Source organism: Microcebus murinus, chromosome 31 (genome assembly GCF_040939455.1).
Source record: "Microcebus murinus isolate Inina chromosome 31, M.murinus_Inina_mat1.0, whole genome shotgun sequence".
Lineage (NCBI taxonomy): Eukaryota > Metazoa > Chordata > Mammalia > Primates > Cheirogaleidae > Microcebus > Microcebus murinus.
Window position 1 is genome coordinate 2,510,713 of NC_134134.1, and position 20,721 is coordinate 2,531,433.

Below are 20,721 nucleotides of genomic sequence, written 5' to 3' on the forward strand. Positions count from 1 at the left end.
TTTAACCAATTTAATTCGTCCCTTCTGGAAACTTTAAGACTTTATAAGGAAGCACAATTGCTCACTTAATATCCCTTAGGCAAATGATACATTGGGGTAAAGTGAGAGAATACTAGAACTAGTATTAATGTTTACTTTTATCATTAAATGTAGTGATAATAGTAAATAAAACTTTCTATTTGCATAAATTAAGGGTGCATGCCTCAAAGTTTCTTCCTGGTAGGAGTTTGAGATAAACGGTATAGGGACCCCTGTTCTCTACTGACCTCTGCTCATTTCCTTCTACTCTCCACCCAGCTCACTCCACTTGAGCCACAACTCACCAAGCTCACACTCAGGTACTTCCCACATATCCTCACACAGTGACCTCACTATCTTCATCCAGGCCCCTGCTCAAATGGATCTCCCTAGGGGGTCATCACCCACACCCCACCCCACCATCAACTCTCCCTCCACTTATCCTGCTTTACTCCTCTCCATCACAGTTACATTTACCTGACATTACATATTTGTGTCAATCACCACAAACAGAATGAAATCTCAGGAAGCCTGGGAGCCTTCTCTGTTTTGTTTCTATCCTTTTCTCCAGTGCAGTAGGAATTATGACCTGAATGGATGAATGCAGATTTTTCTCTTCTGTTACCATGTACACTGCTGAGTGTAGATCATTCTTTGGCTAAACTTGTTTGACTGCGTTGTGAGTTTGTCTTATGTATAGGCCAGTACTGTCTCTATGCATGCCTGGTTTCTGCTTGGCATCGAAGAGAACATTCTTCAACACTGAAAATGTTTGGTATCCATGCTGTAGTATAAGCTGTAGCCTTTAACCTCATGTTGTTACTTAGCTCTTGAAAAGTGTCTAGTGTAACTAAAACACTGAATTTTTTATTCTATTTGGTTCTTAAGAATGTTTACTGTAATTATGAGAGGATTTCAATTTCTAGACTGTAATTAAGGAAAAAATGTTTAAAAAGTACATGTTCAAGTGCAACAATGATTGTCTTCTCTCTTCCAATGTGGCAAGTGTCATATTCTAGAACTCTTTTATGATTCCTTAGTAAATCCTGGTGAAAGAGAAATGTAATAATTTACTGAAACTAAAAGAAGAAGGGCAGGGAAAAAATGAATTTGAAGTGCTTGAAAGTGCCTTGTGATTTAATTTGGTGTAATTATGTACAGATTGTGAACATAATGCTCTTTCAAACTGTCTTCTAAATTAACAAATAAGGAACAAGCACGGAAGAACAACCAGACATCAAGGGTGATGTCATTCTTTAGGCCTGTTTCACAGACCACAGGATTTCTGGCTTCTTTTTGTCCTCACCATGCTGGAACTCCTGGTCTTTTCTGGGAACACCACAGGCATCCTCCTCATTCACCCTACCCACCTCTCCACTGCCCTACATATTTTCTGATCAGAAAGACATCGCTCATGTACCAAATCTATATGTCCATATTTGCTCATCAAATGGCCCTCAACTTTCTCTCTTGGGATAATCACATCTCTCTCACTGACTGTGGCATTTATCTCCTCCTCATCATCACCCTGTTGGAAGCAGAGTGTCAGATGGTGGCCACCCTGGCTTAGGACTGCTACGTGGCCATCTGTCACCCATTACACTACCCCATCCACATTCCCCATGTTCTCTGGGTTCTCCTGGTGCTTGCATCTTTGCTGAGTGCAGTGTTCAATGCCTTAATCCATGTGCTCTGCCCTCTGACTTTCCATTACTTCACTTCCAGGGAAGGTCGTCATTTTGTTCCTGACATCCACGCTGTATTTAAACTAGTCTCTGCTGACACTTCCCTCTATATCAGGGTCTTTTAATTCATGGTGTTATTTTTCTCTTCCCTCCTATCTTAGATACTATGGCCTCCTATGTATTTATACTGTCCACTCGACTGGTTACAGTCTCAAGCCTGGGCCACATGGAAACCCTGGCTACTTACTTCTCTCACATGCCCCTAAAGTCTCTATTCTATGTGGCTGCCATTACCAAGTACCTGCTACAAAAGTTTCATTCCCCTGAGCAGGAGAAGTGGACTCTGTCATCTACACCATCCTGCTGCCAATGCTCAACCCTCTCTTCTACAATATGACAAACAGTGATGTCTCTGGAGCCCCCTGAAGAGTTCTCAGAAAATAGGAAATATGACATATTTAACTTTCCACTGAAAATCCAACCTAAAACAATGAAACATATACATTGAAATGGTGGGATTTACCATATGTAGAGAGACATATTCATATGCATTTAACTATAAAGCCAGATATTTTGAGGAACAGATAATAGATAAGAAGACATGATCCTGTCTTGAAAGTTGATATGTAACTTGGTCATTTTCTTCCTTTTATTCATTTCTGTATTTGTACTCTAATAGAATATAATGGAATGTGGCTTAATTTGTGTATTATATCAAATATCCATTTCTTATTACTGTGCAATCATCTTATTTGGTCATTGTTATTTATTTTGCTATATTTTTGTTTCAATTCACAAATAATTGTATATGAATATGTCAGACACAGTGTGATGATTTTATCTAGGCATACTTTGGGAAAGATATGATAAAACTAATTGACATTTCTCAAAAGACAGAAATGAATGTTCAACAGCTATATGTCAAAATGTTCAACCTATCTAATCATCATGGAAATGAAAGTTAAAGCCACAGTGAGCTATTACCTCACACCTGTGAGAATGCCTACTCTCAACATGATGAATACTAAGTGCTGGTGAGGATGTGGGTAAAAGGAAACACGTGCATATTTTTGCTGTGAATATAAATTAGGTCAGCCAAATTTATTTGTATTTCAGTAAATTAAGGGGGTACCAGTCATGTTTTTTTCTTTGATGTCTACCACCCAAGCCCTGAATCCTTGGGGAACACCACCACCATCTGAGCACTGTACTGTTAATCAGTCAGTACCAATTTGATGGCAAGTACATGTGGAGCCCATTCTTCTGATCTTGTGTCACTTCACTTCAGATAATGGGTTCACTCAATTCAGGAAAATATAAGCAGTGCTAGCTTACTGTCCTTTCTTAAAATTGAGTAATATTTCACTGTAAACATGCCAAATATTAATAATCCACTCAGGAATTGACTGGCTCTTGGGTGGTTTTTATTTTTTTTTACTTTAAAATTGTAACCTGCTCATTAATTTTATTTCATCAGAATTTGTATCTTCAGAGGTGTGTTTATTAAATAATCAACAGGTGTCTTCAAACTTTCATCAAACTATAGCAGCTCCCTCTAATAAAGTCCATAGGGGAGGGTGAACAGCAATACAGATTAAAGTTAATGACATGGTAATTACCCTTAAGATAGCCTAGGTCACTTTGCAAATCTTATTATGCCTTGGCTGGGGAAACGCTAGAATGATAAAGCATTCCCTCCTTCCTCAGGTGTAGAAGCGGCTCAGGGTACAATTAAGAGTGGAGCAGCACCAAAATGGAATGGCAGCCTTATTCATCTCCCCAGGTGGAGCAATTGCTGGAAACAGCACCAAAACAGGGCACCATTGTCCTGAGAAGAACCAGAGATACTATCTGCCTAAGATTTGTACATCCTTTTGAAAGATTTTTAAAAAGGTTTTCTTTTAAGAAATGCTTTTTCTGAAACTGAGAAACATCTCTTTACAATGAAATATCAAGGAAAATAGTTCCCCATCCCTCAATTTCCATGTGAAGATGGGGTCCTAAATTCAGTGAGCACCTAGCTTTAAGTTGCAATATTATCTCCTCCTGCATTGACTTCAGAAGCTTGTTTTTTATTTGAATTTAACCAATTACCAAAAATATACAGTCTCACTAATTACCAAGTAAGTTTATGAGGCACTCTTTATGACAAATAGTGCTGCCAAGTCTTCTTTCTTCTTTCTTCAAAGCGAATTATCATTTATCCAGATAACATGTATGTAAAAGTTAGTTGCATACATTTTGTACATACATACAATTGTACATACATTCAAGTTGCTTAGTTATATAAAGTAAAGACTTTATGTGTGCCTTTGAAATATCTCAGTGAATTGGCAGTGTGCACATCATATTCTGATTTAGTTGAGTAATAAAAGGCATTTATTTCGATTCTCTTTTAACATTGTGGAGAAGTTTTCTTATTTGGAGACTCTTGAGTTTTAATATTTCCTGAACACTTCCCATAATCAAAAATGCAACATAAACATAAAATGTGCCCACCACTTCTAAATTAGAAGGGCTTTGAACACTAGATTCCTTCCTGAGCTTCCACTCTGTAACCTGCAATTCTGCAGCACAGAGTTTCACTGTCCCCACATATGCACACAGTAAGTTCTCTCGGCCTCTTTAGTGTCTACTGTCCCTCCAGAGCATACTTCGACCAGATTCCTGTGAATACACTCTCATAGGATAATAAGTAGTTCTACCCTTTCTCTAAACAAATCTCACATCTTTAGAATTGAAATGGATTCAGAGACCTTGGGGCCCAGACACAAACTGGAACAAGATAATGCGCACTGGGTTGGACACATAAACTCCATTTCTGCCTTGTCTTCTTTCCCAAATGTCAGGAAATGTGCAGTGAGTGCTACTGAATCTATGCCTCTCTAGAGACCTAAATCTGAAGCTCTGAATTCTGAATCCAAGGTCTGAGGTTCCTCAGGGTGCATTAGAGCAGGTTCCAAAGAGGAATTTCTCTTTCTGTTTTCCTTGTCTCTCTGTATAAGCAAATACTACACAAGTTTGATCGAAAATATACATGGCCATGGCCTCTACCTGGAATTTGCAAGACAGGGACAGACTTTAGACTGAGGATGTACCAAAATTTCAGGGGAGACATATGCTGCAGTGTAAGAGATCATCATGGACTTGTAAGTTGACTTTGAAAGGACCTTTTTACGGTGAGTGAAAACAATTTTCTAGGTCTTGTGTAGTGTCATATTTTAGTTGTGTGGGAAGAATAGAAAGGCTGGCACCACATCTAAATTTTTCAGTAAATTATTGGACACTTATTACTCACCTTCTCTTGTATAATAAGGATTAAATCAAATAATGTAAAGGCTTCTTCACAGTGCAACAAACCATACTTCTGAACACATAGCACATGCTCAGGAGACATTGCATTATGCTGCTCTTCACTTTGGTATTAAGTATATGTTGTGATGACTGTTGGGGCAAAAGGCAGTATGTATGCTATTCTTGCTGTCTCTACCTGAGTGCTACTAATAATGGACCTAGGTTGAGCAACATAAGCACCAAAAGGGGACATGAGAAATAACCCAATGAATGTACCACTTCCACACCAGCAGACCATATTTCTTAGAGTGAGGCCCACAGTACCACATGATTTATATTCACAGTGATATTTCAGAGACAATTTTAAGGTAATTATCTCTCAGTTTATGCTTTCAATTAGGGTAACCTGGCTAGCTTGAAGAAACACCATCACCTGCCCGTTGGGCTTGGTGGGAACATCCATGTGGTTTTAATTGTGCCCCAAATAATTCTAATTTGATACCAGGGTCAAGCATTAGTACTCCTGCATACATTCATGAGAATCGAGTTTAGCCTTTGTTCTAGAGGGAAGTCACAAGTTCTGCTCTATTGAGTTTGGTAGAGGCAGATCTGTGGGGTCCAGATTCGCATTCCTGTTGCAGAAACTCCTGGCACCTGTTGCAGGGGGAGGGAACTGGAAGAAAAGACAGGATACCCTCACATTTTGGTCTCCATGAAGGATCTGATCATAGCTGAATCTTTCCTGTGACTAAGAATAAGTGAGTGTAGCCTTTCTGCATTTTATGTTACTCCTGCTTGTGAATCTTGTGGAAACAAGGGAAGAAATTCTGCTGACTCCTTTAAGAGCACTCTGAAGATTTAATTCTAATTGTTCTACAAAATCTCACCTGAAAAGAAATTTCAGCGTAGGAGAAGAGGAAGAAGAAATGGCTGGTTTTCAGGTAAGACTGTCTCAGAATAGCGGTTGTGTCCACTATTTCTTCCAGAAGGTCATGTAGAAAGTCAATTATTTGAACTTGTAAACCTTTACTTCTGATGTATATACCTAATAAGTTTTGTAACTACATTTTTTTATTTCTTCTTATGATAGTCAAGGTTCTCTGGGAAATCTGTCTTCCCTATATAACAGAGCCTGCTGTACATTCTCTCCCACAAGCTTGTTACTACAATAACCAAGTTTCATAAGAAATGTATGACATGTAATATTAAAAATGTTCCCATCTTGACAGGTCAAGATAAAATAGTGTGATGTTTTAGATTCCCATTGGGGATGGGATAGTCTTTGGATTTGAGTGAAGAAGGGAAACATATACTCTGAAAGTTTGATCTGGATGCTTCATCATCTCTATGTAATATTATCAGGAAAGTTCAGAAAGAGATAACATTGATTGCTTAGGATAACCAGAAAATTACGGAAAAAAAAATAAAAGACTTGCTGTGTATGATGCTGAAGTATTTACATACATTATTAAATATAACAAAACATGGGAAGTATCTACATCTGAAATTTGCATAAATATGATGATTCTTCATGGTTACATACTGTTGACCACTACCATCCCAGCTGTGATTTTGTATCCTCCTCTTTGCAACAGTGACTACCACCAGTTTTTTCCACTAAAGTTATGTTCATTTCATTCATTAGCTTAAGATGTTTTCTGATAGAGTCATCCAATACAAAGTTAATTGTTGTTTTTCTTTATCAATAAGTGTCTTGTGGAGATTTACTGACTTATGTGCATGAGCCATCACATTTAATCTGGAAAGCTCTTATATCTTTTTATAGATTGCTTTGAAAAATGAGGGCTATTATCTGTGTTCTGTTCAGATGAACTGAGATAAATTCAAAGTCTACCACTTACTAGATATTGACAAAATACTCTCCTTAGGCAAGAAGCATTGTTAGCAGTAGTTATATCATGTGACATGCAGAGATTCAGACCTCACCCCAGATCTACTGAATCAGAGTCTGTCTTTTAACAAAATCTCCAGTTCTTTATTGTACTCGTAAAAATTAGGTGAAACTTTCTAACTCTCTTTCTTTCTCTATGTGAGAAATATGCACAATTTATTGATATGATGTAAGTATAACACCCATAAACTTATATTACTGTTGTAAGGCCCTTAATTTTGTATTAAACACTTTATTATCCAAAGCAGAATCATATGCACACAATTTGATACGTCTTTAGTGATCCTCATTCCTGTAAATAAGAGAATATGTGAAAGAATATCAATGTGCTAAAAAATATCTTATTGGATAATTCCAGTCTCTCATATGTCAGAAACAGTTCTCATAACTCATTTTCCTTGTAGTCAAATGAATAACACTCTCTGTGGCCACTTGGGAAATATGTGTCTTTTTACAGGAGATGGTGACATTCCAGGATGTGGCTGTAGAATTTTCTCCAGAGGAGTGGGCATGCCTTGACAACGCTCAGCGGAATTTATATAGGGATGTGATGTTAGAGAACTATGGAAACCTGGTCTCCCTTGGTGAGGATCACTTATATACAGAATTCCTATTCCACATTAAGGTCATTATTTTATTTTTGTAAATAGTTTCTTAATAGTTTCTACTTTACATGAATGAATTTTATATCAATGATTTTTAAGAAAACTTGAAGATTTTTGGTGTATAACATAAAATCATTAGATGTCTCATATTATCTTGAACGTTTCTTGGGCTGATATGTATATTTCACACTAGATTAGTAGTTACTCTAGAAATCAGGGTATATATTTATTGCCTGCACCTTAGAATAGAATTTCCACCTCCTATTTATGTGGTGCTAGTGGGAATTGGTGCTCTAGTCATAAATTAGAAATAATTTTTTATCATTCTAGAGGGTCTATGAGAAAACAATATATTTCAAAGGAATTTTCTAGAATATTCTATAATGTTGTCTCTACTAAGGATAGTACTGAATTAGTAATTGGAAAGACTTCAGCAATAGTCATGTGAACTTTTTTCTTACAAAACAGGTCTTGTTGTCCCAAAGCCAGAGCTGATCAGATGTTTGGAGCAAAGGATAGAGCCCTGGATTATGAAGAAAGAGGAAACAACAGCTAAATATCCAGGTAGGTGAGATTCAGTGAAGCAGATAACAAATGTTAGAGAGATAAACTCAAGGAGGAAGGCAGATATTGAAAAGTGCTTTGGAATATTCTGCTCGGTTGGAAATGATTTTTAGAAGCCTGTTTCTCTTTACCTTACAGAAGGACATCTTCTGTCCCATGCTCTTAAACTCTCTTAATATCTACCCATTCACTGATTATTTTTAGAATTCAATAAGAGCCAATCTTCTTGTCATGGAGTATAAGGGACTCTATTATCTGTCAGTATTTCTATGGTTTGGTGGGATATGAGAATATCTGTAGGTATTTAGAAGACCTCTACATTAACCATCTTTTGACAGAATTTTGCTCTGTTGCCACTTCCAGAGTGCAGGCTGATCATAGCTCACTGCAACCTCAAACTTCTATGCTCCAGTGATCCTACTACCTTAGTCTTCTAAGTAGCTATGACTATCTATGGGCGTGAAACACCATTGCAAGCTAATTTTTGATATTAATATTTTTTGAAAAAAAGGTGTCTCCTTATGTTGCTGGGGCTGGTTTCATGATTCTGGCCTCAAGTGATCCAAGGCCTCCCAAAGTGCTGGGATTATAAGTGTGATCCACCATGCTCAGCTCCATGTTTTAATTTCCTATTGTTGCCTCATTGCTGTAATTTATAAAGGGGGATACTAGAGATATTAGGATTTGTTTCAGTAATGCTAGAAACACTAGGGACAGATGTTCATATTGTCTGCATAATAATTTCCAATTCATAGGTTTCAGAGGCAATCCTACAGAAATTCAGACTGTTTCTGCTATAACAATATATCTTAATCTCATAACAACTTCACTTCAATTGAATACTAAACCCACATGTCTTAGAGTGCCACATTTTGTTATTAATGTCACAAATGACATGTTTTTTTTTATTTTATATATGAGAACAGATTTTTTCACACTTGTGCTTTTGGTTATTTTTAATTCTATAGAATAATTATGAGGGTTTATGAGCCATCATGATCATATAGAATTCTATATCTGTTTATAGATTTATATTTAACCCAGAGGTTTATGTTTTTAAGTGTTTATTATGGTACCCAACATCATTTTATTTTTCATCACAGTGGACTCCCTTTACTTTCTTGTGGGCTATTCTAGTGGAGATGAACACCATTGGATTTTGCTTGAGTTGGAAAATATTTAATTTTTGTATTGGTTTTGAAAAAAATTTCTAGGTGAGGTATTCTTAGTTGGTATTATATTTTTTATCACTATGAAATTTAGAAAATTGTCTGCTGATTTATTATCCAAATAATCTTTATTCCATTTTCCCACTACATTCTTCTTCTAGGAGTCTTTCTTAAATATATTGATCTATTTGACTGTGTCCAATAAATCCCTTTATCCATCTTTACTTGTCTCCCTTTTAAAATTTTGCTTCTATGACTCAATATTTATACATGAAATGTCTTCAACTTTCTGATTCTTCTGTTTCATTAAGTGTGCTTCTGTGCTTGTCCAGTGAATTTCTCAACTCACTAATTGTATACTTAAGCTCTACAATTTTTATTGGGCTCTTGTTATACTTTTTATGTTTTGTTAATATCTCACTTTCTTCAGGCATCATTTTTCAGATTGTGTTGGCAGTGTTCTGTAATTTCTTGTAGAGCATGTTTCAGATGATTGTTTTTAATTGTTTTCAGATACAGTAAACATCTCTATTTCTTAAGAGTTGATTCCTGGAGATTTATATTTTTTGTGGATGTGGGACAAGTTTTCTGAATCATCTGCATGGCCTGAAATCTTGTGATAATTTCAGTTAATTTTGTCTTTGTTTTTAACTCTATGTTGTAATTTTGTGTGACGATACTGAATTCTGCTCACATTAACACTTTATGGGTTAATATTTTAAAAAGAAATAGCCATTCATCCATTGCCAAAATAATTCTCTATGTATTGGGGTGCCCATATGAGTAAAAATGATGTATATTTTGCTTGAAATTTACATATTTGTTTTCTTGGTTTCCAGTCAATAGTTGTTTTATCTTCACTAGGTCATTAGTCATGACAATTGTAATTTCTGCAGCTCTTTATATGTGAAAGTGTATTATATTTCTGTGAGAGAAATAATTGTGTAAGGAGACTTCAAAATGACTGATGATAATCAAGGCTTGTTGGACCTTCCAAGTAGAACAGTTGAGGATTGAACATAGGGGAGTGGGAGATGATTCCTGATCAGCAGGGGACAGTAGGGAAAGAAATAAGTGGAGTCCAGGACACTAACAGCAGGTAGTGAGCAGTTGAGAGAGAGGAAGATAGAAGCTCAAAACTCACATAAACAAAATCAGAGGACTTCTAGAGCCCAGCGAAAGAGTAAGGGATTTTGACCTCCCCCACCCAGTTGCCTCAGGCGTACAATGGGATGCAGGTCTCTCATCCCATGGGAGTGTGCTAAGAGCAACACGAGAGCCAGAATCATTACACCTGGACACCCCTTCCTCTGTATCTACTACACTCCATGCATCTCAGATACTAATTTTGGTTCAAGGTTCTCATAGATGTGTGACCACACTCACCTCATAGCAACTGCCAAAGCACGTTGTACTGAGTGACTGAGCCTGCCGTGGGCAATGGGTAGCACACTTCCAGCAAAAGCTGGACTGAGTGACAGAGCCTGCCTTGGGCAATGGGGTGCAACATGCCAGCCAATGCTGCCTTTGAAAGTATAGCTGGTGCTACACTCAAAGTGGAGGAGGGTGGTTTGGCACACAAACAACAGTTTCATAGTACTACAGGAAGACCATGACACCTTTTCGCCACTATAGTCAATGATGGAATTGTCTGTGCTGAGATGCCCCCCTTTCAGTGCCAGGGGTGCATTTTCACCCAGCTCCAGTAGGATGGCCTTAGCTTGTGATCTTCCCATTGACAGCTTGTGATCTTCCCATTTGGTGCTATTTCTATTTTTGAAAACATGAAATTGAGAATTTGAAAGGAATTGCATTTAATCTGTAGATCACTTTGGACATCTTCACAACATTAGGTCTTCTTCCCTTGAACAAGAATGTGTTCAAGAGTGTGTTGTTTATTTTCCTATACTTTTGAATTTTTCTTTTTTTTTTTTTTGTTATTTATTTACAGTTTCATTCCTTTCTGGTCAGAAATTAAAGTGTGTAAAATTTCAGTTTTCTACAATTGGTTAAGACATGTTTTGTGTCTGAAAAGGGAGTTTTGTAGGAAGAAAGTTTTCTGAACTATCAAGAATATTGTATATTCTACTATTATTCAACAGAGTGTTCTCTATATATCTGTGAGGTCTAATTGCTCTCTAGTGTTTTCAAATTCCTGTTTTCTTATTAGTAACTTGACTGGCTTTATTATTATTAAAAGTGGAATACAATGGTATCCTATTATTTTTCTCTCCGTTTCTTGCTTCAATTGTGTCCGTGGTCTTTTATATATTGGACAACCTTTATGTGAGGTATAGACAGATATCAGACATATCTATTATATTTAAAGGGTTCTCAGTGAATGACCTCTTTTTATATTAAATGTCCTTGTTTATCTCTTGTAGCAATTTTGACTTGAAGTATATTTTATAAGCTATACCATTTTGCACTTCAAACGTAATGTGCCTAATATAATTTTGAACTCCACTGCTCTTGTATGCTTAACATTTTCTTGGTATATCTTGTTATTTCCTGCCACTTCTTGTCTATACTTTCAGCAGGTATGAAGTCAAGTCTCTTTAGAGAGAATATAGTTGGATTTTTAAATTCCTTTATTTACCCGTGTCTTCTGACTAGAAATACTAGTATATAACTATGCATAATTTTCTCAAAGGAACGGATTTATAATTTCCCTATTATTTATTGTTTTATATAACTATTGTCACTATTTTTTCTTTCTTTTCTCTCCTTTTCTTCTCGTTGCACCTTACTGATTTTTAGTGATATATTTTGTTCCTGGGCCACCTTCCTTTGTGTATCTCTTTAAACATTCTTCTGCTCTTCACTGTGAGAATTACCTAAAATCTTTTGAAGTTGCAACTTATGTTAAACTGATAACTACTTAACTTCAATTGAATACAAAAATTCATAACCTTTACATCTGCCCTCAATTTTATGAAATTGATGTCAATAATTATGTCTTTTTACATTGTAAGTCAATGAACATATGGGAATGAGCATTTTTATTTTGACTTTCAAATTTGATAGCATAATTAAATGTTTTTGCACCATCAATATAATACTGCAGAATTTTATTTTTGATATGTGCATATATTTCCCAGAGAGTTGTCATGGAAGATAGAAACCAGCCATTCAAAGGCCATCAAAAACCAGATGTATGGACACATGTGCTATTGGTTTGAATCTCTTTAGAAAGGGCATATAGGAAATTGAATTTTACTGATAAAGTGATAACTCTGTATCAGTGGGGAGGAGGGGTTTTGCTGGATAAATGTAAAAATATTCCTTCCCCTTACATATGGTTCTTGGTGTCATACTCATCTGGGGTGCCATGATATATTACCACTTATGATTTCTCAATGAATCATGTTTGCAAGTATATTTTGAAGTTCATTCATCTATGATGGAAGTAGGACTATGGTATTCTATTGCACTTTCTTGCTAATGTGCTTGGTATAGTTTTGTATATTCAAATTGTGAATTATATTTATCTAAGTATAAATAGTAAGATACTTTGTTATTTTCATTTCTTTCAGAAATGTCTTCCCATTGCACTGAAGACCCATTGCCAGAGCAGGTCACAAAAGATTCATTCCAGAAATCAATAATGAGACTATATGGAAGCTGTGACCTTGAAAATGTACAGTTAAGAAAAGACTGGGAATGTGTTGGTGAGTGTAAGAGGCAGAAAGGATGTTATAATTGTCTTACCCAATGTTTGTCAAGTAACCGTAGGGAAATCTTCAAATATTATAAATGTATACAAATCTTTAGCAAATCCTCAAATCTAAATAAACCTAAGATAAGACATACTGAATTGAAAAGTTTCAAACATAAAGAATGTGGCAAACCTCATAGCCACAGTTCAAACGTTCTTGGACATAGGAAATTTCACACTGTAGAGAAACCCTACAAGTGTGAAGAATGTGGAAAACTCTTTAACTGCTACCCAAAACTGACTATACATAGGAGAATTCACACAGGAGAGAAGAATGTGAAGAATGTGGCAAAGCTTTTATCCATTGCTCAAACCTTACTCAACATAAAAGAATTCATAGTGGAGAAAAACCATACAAATGTGAAGAATGTGGCAAAGGCTTTACCCAGTGCACACAACTTACTAAACATAAAAGAATTCATAGTGGAGAGAAACCATATAAATGTGAAGAATGTGGCAAAGCTTTTACCCATTGCTCAAGCCTTACTCAACATAAAAGAATTCATAGTGGAGAAAAACCACACAAATGTGAAGAATGTGGGAAAGGCTTTACCCAGCGCGCACACATTACTCAACATAAAAGAATTCATAGTGGAGAGAAACCATATAAATGTGAAGAATGTGGCAAAGCTTTTACCCATTGCTCAAACCTTACTCAACATAAAAGAATTCATAGTGGAGAAAAACCATACAAATGTGAAGAATGTGGCAAAGGCTTTACCCAGTGCACACAACTTACTAAACATAAAAGAATTCACAGTGGAGAGAAACCATATAAATGTGAAGAATGTGGCAAAGCTTTTACCCATTGCTCAAGCCTTACTCAACATAAAAGAATTCATAGTGGAGAAAAACCATACAAATGTGAAGAATGTGGGAAAGGCTTTACCCAGCGCACACACATTACTCAACATAAAAGAATTCATAGTGGAGAGAAACCATATAAATGTGAAGAATGTGGCAAAGCTTTTACCCATTGCTCAAACCTTACTCAACATAAAAGAATTCATAGTGGAGAAAAACCATACAAATGTGAAGAATGTGGGAAAGGCTTTACCCAGCGCACACACCTTACTCAACATAAAAGAATTCATAGTGGAAAGAAACCATACAAATGTGAAGAATGTGGCAAAGCCTTTACATGGTACACACACCTCTCTCTACATAAACGATTTCATAGTGGAGAGAAACCCTACAAATGTGAAGGATGTGGCAAAGCCTTTATCCAGATTGGAGACCTGAATCGACATAAAAGAATTCATAGTGGAGAGAAACCCTACAAATGTGAAGAATGTGGCAAAGCCTTTACCCAGTGCACAAACCTCACTCTACATAAAAGAATTCATAGTGGAGAGAAACCCTACAAATGTGAGGAATGTGGCAAAGCCTTTATCCAGTGTACACACCTTACTCTACATAAACGAATTCATACAGGAGAGAAAGCCTATAAATGTGAGGAATGTGGCAAAGCCTTTACCCACTGCTCAAACCTTACACGTCATAAAAGAATTCATAGTAGAGAGAAACCTTACAAATGTGAGATATGTGGCCAAGGCTTTACCCTGTGCACACACCTTACTTCTCATAAAAGAATCCATACTGGAGAGAAACCCTAGAAATGTGAACAATGTTGAAAAGCCTTTTCCCAGCGCTCAATCCTTACACTACATAAAAGAATTCACAGTGGAGAGAAACCATACAAATGTGAAGAATGTGGCAAATCCTATATCTAGTGTAGAGACCTCACTCTATATAAAACAATTCATACCGGAAGGAAATCATACATATGTGAAAAATGTCACAAAGCCTTTATCTGGTTCAGAGACCTCACTCTACATAAACGAATTCATACAGAAGAGATACCATGCAAAGGTGAGGAATGTGGCAAAGCTTTTGCCCAGTGCTCACACCTTAATCTAAATGAAAGTATTAATAACAGAGAAAAATTCTACAAATGTGAAAATTGTGACAAAGTCTTTAATAACTCTTTACATCTTCCTCATCAAATAATTCATATTAGATAAAAGTGAGATAAGTGTAAGGACTTTGGAAGTACTTTCCCAAAATGTCAGCTTTAAAATGCACAACAGTACTTACACTTAAGTAAACAGTAATAATGTAGAGTGCTGACAATACCTTGAGTTATAACAGAGATCTTATTGGATATAGGAGAACTTACACTGAAAGTAACGCTCCAATATTTTCTGAAACATTGTTCAATATCACAAAATTTTCTATAGATAGCAACCTTACAAATATAATGAATGTGAACAAATATTTATGCAAAAGATATACCTAGAGAATAACAAAGAATTGATACTTAAAACTACTTTACAGATATAATAAATTTCAGAACACATTGAATCAAGAATCAAGTCTAAATAGATATCAGAGGACTCACAGGGCAATGCACTGAGGCACTAACACATTCACACATTTCTTTAAACCAGGTTGTTGAGTATAGAGAATAACCCTGTTAAAATAGATAATTTATTTGTATGTCAGTTTTAAAAAAGAGAGATTTTTGAGGGTTATAATGACATGTAAAATATAGTTTCTGGTCAAAGTGGGATGCAAATGTAATAAAGTATAATTTTTTGCAGCTTTTGACAAGGAAATACTGATGTTTTTGAACTTTAAAAACAGTAGATGCTATGCTTTCATTTTTAGTGTGTATTTGAATGTCTATGGTTAATGATAGTTACATCACAGTTAATAGAAGTCTTTGTGTATTAAGTACACATCATTCATGTACTTTTTCATGGAAAATTAAAATCACTGAAATGGTAGATGTATGATATGGAAAGGTGCTTTGTGCTAGACTTCTGACAGTATTTCAAGTGATATATAATATAGGTATACAGGTTAATGTCCTCATTATAATCAGAATGAGGCAATGACAATATTACAAATAACTTGTTTTACTAATTTCACATTAGAATAATGAAACAGTGAATTTTTAAATATTTTTAGATTACATGTAAACTTAATTTGTTTTTATTAAATTAAAGAATGTTTTTATTGTGTCAAATGTGTTGTAGATTGAATGAACTGTTATTTTGCCACCAACATCAGCCTATTCTATGTTACCTAAAGTTGGAGGCAATGGATTGAAAAAATGTACTATTGGGTTACACAGTAAAATAAATCATTTGTGATTATTTTATTAGTGGCTTCAAATTCCTAATTATTTGAAGAATAATGTTCCCAAATGTTTTATTTTTTTTTATTATTTTTATAATTCAATTGTAACTGTAATGCTTATAATAAAGTTTGTCCAAAAATGAAAAGCGATACATTTCTGAACACTGAATGTGTACTTGTTACATTTTATCCTACATATTTCTTTCAACATGCAACCTGTCTGGCCTGTGAAACAGAAAGAAACACATTTTTTAAATTTATACTGAATCAAATATACAAATACATCACGTATAAGATGAACTTTAGCAGTAGTAGATTTACAGAGTAAGTAATTGTTTTCTTTTTGTGAATGTGGATGTATACTTATTTCGAAAAGAAAAGAAGAAATATTGAAAAAATATAAGTAATTTCATAATTGTTGAGAATTTACTAGCAAACTAGAAACTCCAAATATTCTGAAAGCAAATTTTTTTGTGCTTTATGTTGAATTAATTTGTTTAAAATTGTAAAGTTTCTAGTTCACAACCTGACCATGCCAATCCTTTGTTCTCACATGCTTATTACTCATGCTAGACCTATTATATTATTTCATTATTTCAAAGTTTCTTATGTATTGTATATGTGACATATACTGCAATTATAAGAATGATTTTTATAAAATTTAATTGTGGCTCCTGGAGAGAGATTGAAATGTCCAGGGTGAAAAATGTCACTGATTTGCATGTGGAGTGAGGGGACCTGCAGAACAAACAACTCTCAGAATTTATAAGTGGGAATTCTGCTTCTTTCTATGTTTTTTTTTTTTTGTATTTTTGTTTGTTTTTAACCACTTCAGTATGGTGCTCACCAGCCCTGAAACCTTGTCCACAGGCAGCACTCATAGTCTGCATGATAGTTTGTGCTGTGCATTGATGATGAATCCATTTTGCTCTTGTGTGATGAGGAAAGCTTGAAAGCACTGAAATCTTGTTACTTTAGAGGCAGCTTTACTTGTAATGTAAATCAGAATAGGTAACATATACATATATGTTTTCATTACGTTATTTTTAAATGTTCACAATTTTATTTTGGTAAATGAAAAATTAGTAAAGTCATATCATGGCTGTCAGCTAAAGTCGCTGTGCACATTCATCTGTGGCTATCAACTATAGTCAACGCTTGTGCCGAAGTGGTTAATAAGCTAGAGATTTTATATCAGCCATATGATATGGTCTTAGATCTTTGAAAGTGCAGAGATAGTAGCCTCTAGTGCTGTGTTGCTCCCCTGATAAATCAACCTTACCCTCCACTCTTCACTGTGCACATGCTTAAGCAGTTTTATTTCATGCTGTCACATCAGCACTCCCTAAATGCTACAAGTGCTAAAATGCAGCTGCAGATGCACACACCAAACCACCTCTCAGCTGCCTGCCCTGGGCAACTCAAAGGAAACTCACAATTACCAGGTAGAAATCTAGGCTCACCCTGCAGCTTCTCTCACAACCCCCTGTGGTACTTCAGAACATGTTGTCACAGCAAAAGACACCACAATCATTCACCCTCTCAATTTGGAAGTCTAAGTGTCATTGTCAAGGACTATACTTCACACCATATTCTTAAGTAGGTATAAGTCCCATGGATTCCTTAACATTTCTCTTATGTGATCCATCTGTTCCTACCTCAGAAAAAGACACCATTGTGCACATCATCTCACCTGTAATATTACCTCAATCTACATCTCTCCTTCCTCAATACCAAAGCCTCAGCAGGGCCCTAGTCAGTGTCATGTTGATTGGTCTGATGGGTTCCCAACTGTTCTTTATTCTTGCAAGTTTGCCCCTCCAAATTACTCCCTAAACATCTATTAGCTAGAGGATTTCCAAAATGCCAATTTTATCACCTCAATTCCTCCATAAACTCCTTCAGAGGCCCCCACAGTTTCTGGGCTATCAGATCAGTGTATAAAGCTCATTTGATTGGGCTCTGATTCCTGCATAGTTTCCTCCCATAGTCCCCTCCATCACTCCGCCTGTGTTATTTTCATAAATGTTTAAGTATCTAGGATGCACCTGCCACTGCTGAAGGATCCTACACATGTCCCATGCGCTCCCACCATTTACAAATAAATGGATTTCCTAAATTCACCATGCCATTTTAGAGTACTTTATCTATACAAACATTGATCTTTTTTCTTCCTGAATTCCTTCCCCAATTCCTGTGCCCAATTAACTACTGTCCATAGAAGCCTGACTACATAGATCAAATGTATGGTGTATTCTTTACTTATAACTTACCTGGTTTTCTTTAGGAGACCACAGTCACTAAATTCAGGAAAAAATTCAGAGCAATTCCCATTTTACAAATGAGAAAAGTGAGAGACAGTAAGCATAAAGAACTTGTTCAAAGTTATACAGCAAGTAGAGGAGCTTGATTTGCCCAAAAGTGGTATTTCTAAGTATGCTATACAGCGTCTTTCCAAATGGCTTGGTTATGGAAGTATTTGCATTACTTACAGGGGCTTTCTGCTGTGAAGAAGCTTTGCTATACGCTGAATGGCAAAAATTCGGTCCATACAAGCAGTTTAATTAAACCCTTCTGGCAACTTTGAGACTTTATAAGGAAGCACCATCGATCACTTAATGTCCCCTAGGCAAATGATACATTGGGGTAAAGTGAGAGAATACCAGAACTTGTATTGATGTTTACTTGTATCCTTAAATGTGGTGATAATGCTTTGCTAATATACTGATAATAGTAAATAAAGACTCTCTATATGCATGAATTAGGGGTGCATGCCTCAAAGTTTTTTACTGGTAGGAGTTTGAGATAAAAAGTATAGGGTCCCCTGATCTCTATTGACCTCTGTCCATTTCATTCTACTCACCACCCAACTCATTTCACTGGAGCCACAACTCACCAAGCTCACACTCAGGTTCTTCCCACATATCCTCACACAGTGCACTCACCACCTTTATCCAGGCCTCGGCTCAAATGGATCTCCCTAGGGGGAAATCACCCATACCCCACCCCACCATTAACTCTCCCTCCAATTATCCTGCTTTACTTCTCTCCCTCACAGCTGCATTTACCTGAAACTATATTTTGTGTAAATCACCAAAAACAGAATGAAAGCTCAGGGAGCCTGAGAGCCTTCTCTGCTTTGTTTCCCACGTTTTCTCCAGTGCAGTAGGAATTATGACCTGAATGGATGAATGTAGATTTTGCTCTTCTGTTACCATGTACACTCTTGAGTGTAGGTCATTCTTTTGCTAAACTTGTTTGGCTGCCTTGTGGGTTTGTCTTATGTATAGGCCAGTATTGTCTCTCCCAGTGGCTGGTTTTTGCTAGGCATCCAAGAGAACATTCTTCAATACTGAAAAAGTTTAGTATCCATGCTGTAGTATAAGCTGTAGCCTTTAACTACATGTTGCTATTTAGCTCTTGAAAACTGTCTACTGTAACTAAACACTGAATTTTTTTATTGTATTTAGTTCTTAAGAATGTTTACTGTAATTGTGAGAGGATTTCAATTTCTAGAACTTAAGGAAAAATATTTCAAAAGTACATGTTCAAATTCAACAGTGATTATGATCTCTCTTTTAATGTGGCAAGTGTCATATTCTAGAACTTTTTCATGATTCCTTAGTAAATGATGGTGAAATGCAAATGTTATTATTTACTGAAACTAAAGCCAAAGGGCATGACAAAAATGAAATGAACGGGAACATCTTCAGATCCCTCAGGATTCTTTTTAGAAAATAGGAAATATACCATATTTAACTTTCCACTGAAAATCCAAATCTAAAACAAGGGAACATATTCATTGAAATGGTGGGATTTGCCATATAGAGAGAGACATATTCATATGCATTTAACTATAAAGCCAAATATTTTGAGGAACAGATCAATATACAGAAAGAAATGATCCTGTCTTGAAAGTTGGTATGTAAATGGGTCATTTTCTTCCTTTTATTCATTTCTGTATTTGTACTCCAATAGAATATATATGGAATGTGGCTTATTTGTGAACTATATCAAATATCCATTTCTTATTCCTATGCAATCATCTTATTTGGTCATTGTTATTTATTTTGCTATATATTTTGTTTTGAATTGACATATAATTGTATATGTATATGTCAGACACAGTGTGATGATTTTATCTAGGCCTACTTGGGGATAAAAAGTAATTGACATTTCTCAAAAGACAGAAATGAATATTCAACAGATATATGCCAAAATGCTCAACCTATCTAATCATCATGGAAATGAAAGTTGAAGCCACAATGAACTATTACCTCATACCTGTGAGAATGCCTACTCTCAATATGTGAGAATGCTAAGTGCTGCTGAGGATGAGGAGAAAGGAAAAACTTGAATATTGTTGCTGTGAATATAAATTAGGACAGCCAAATTTATCTGTATTTCAATAAATTTAGGGGGTACCAGTAGAGTTTTTTTCCTTGATGAATGTATGAATTATATAGTGTTAAATTCAGGACATTGAGTGTATCATTCATTCAATGAATACAGGTTTCACCCAGTAGATAAGATTTGATTGAACAATCCCAATCACCCTCCTCCCTTCTGAGTCTTAAAAATCTATTTTCTCATTACAGCCAATGTAGAAAAT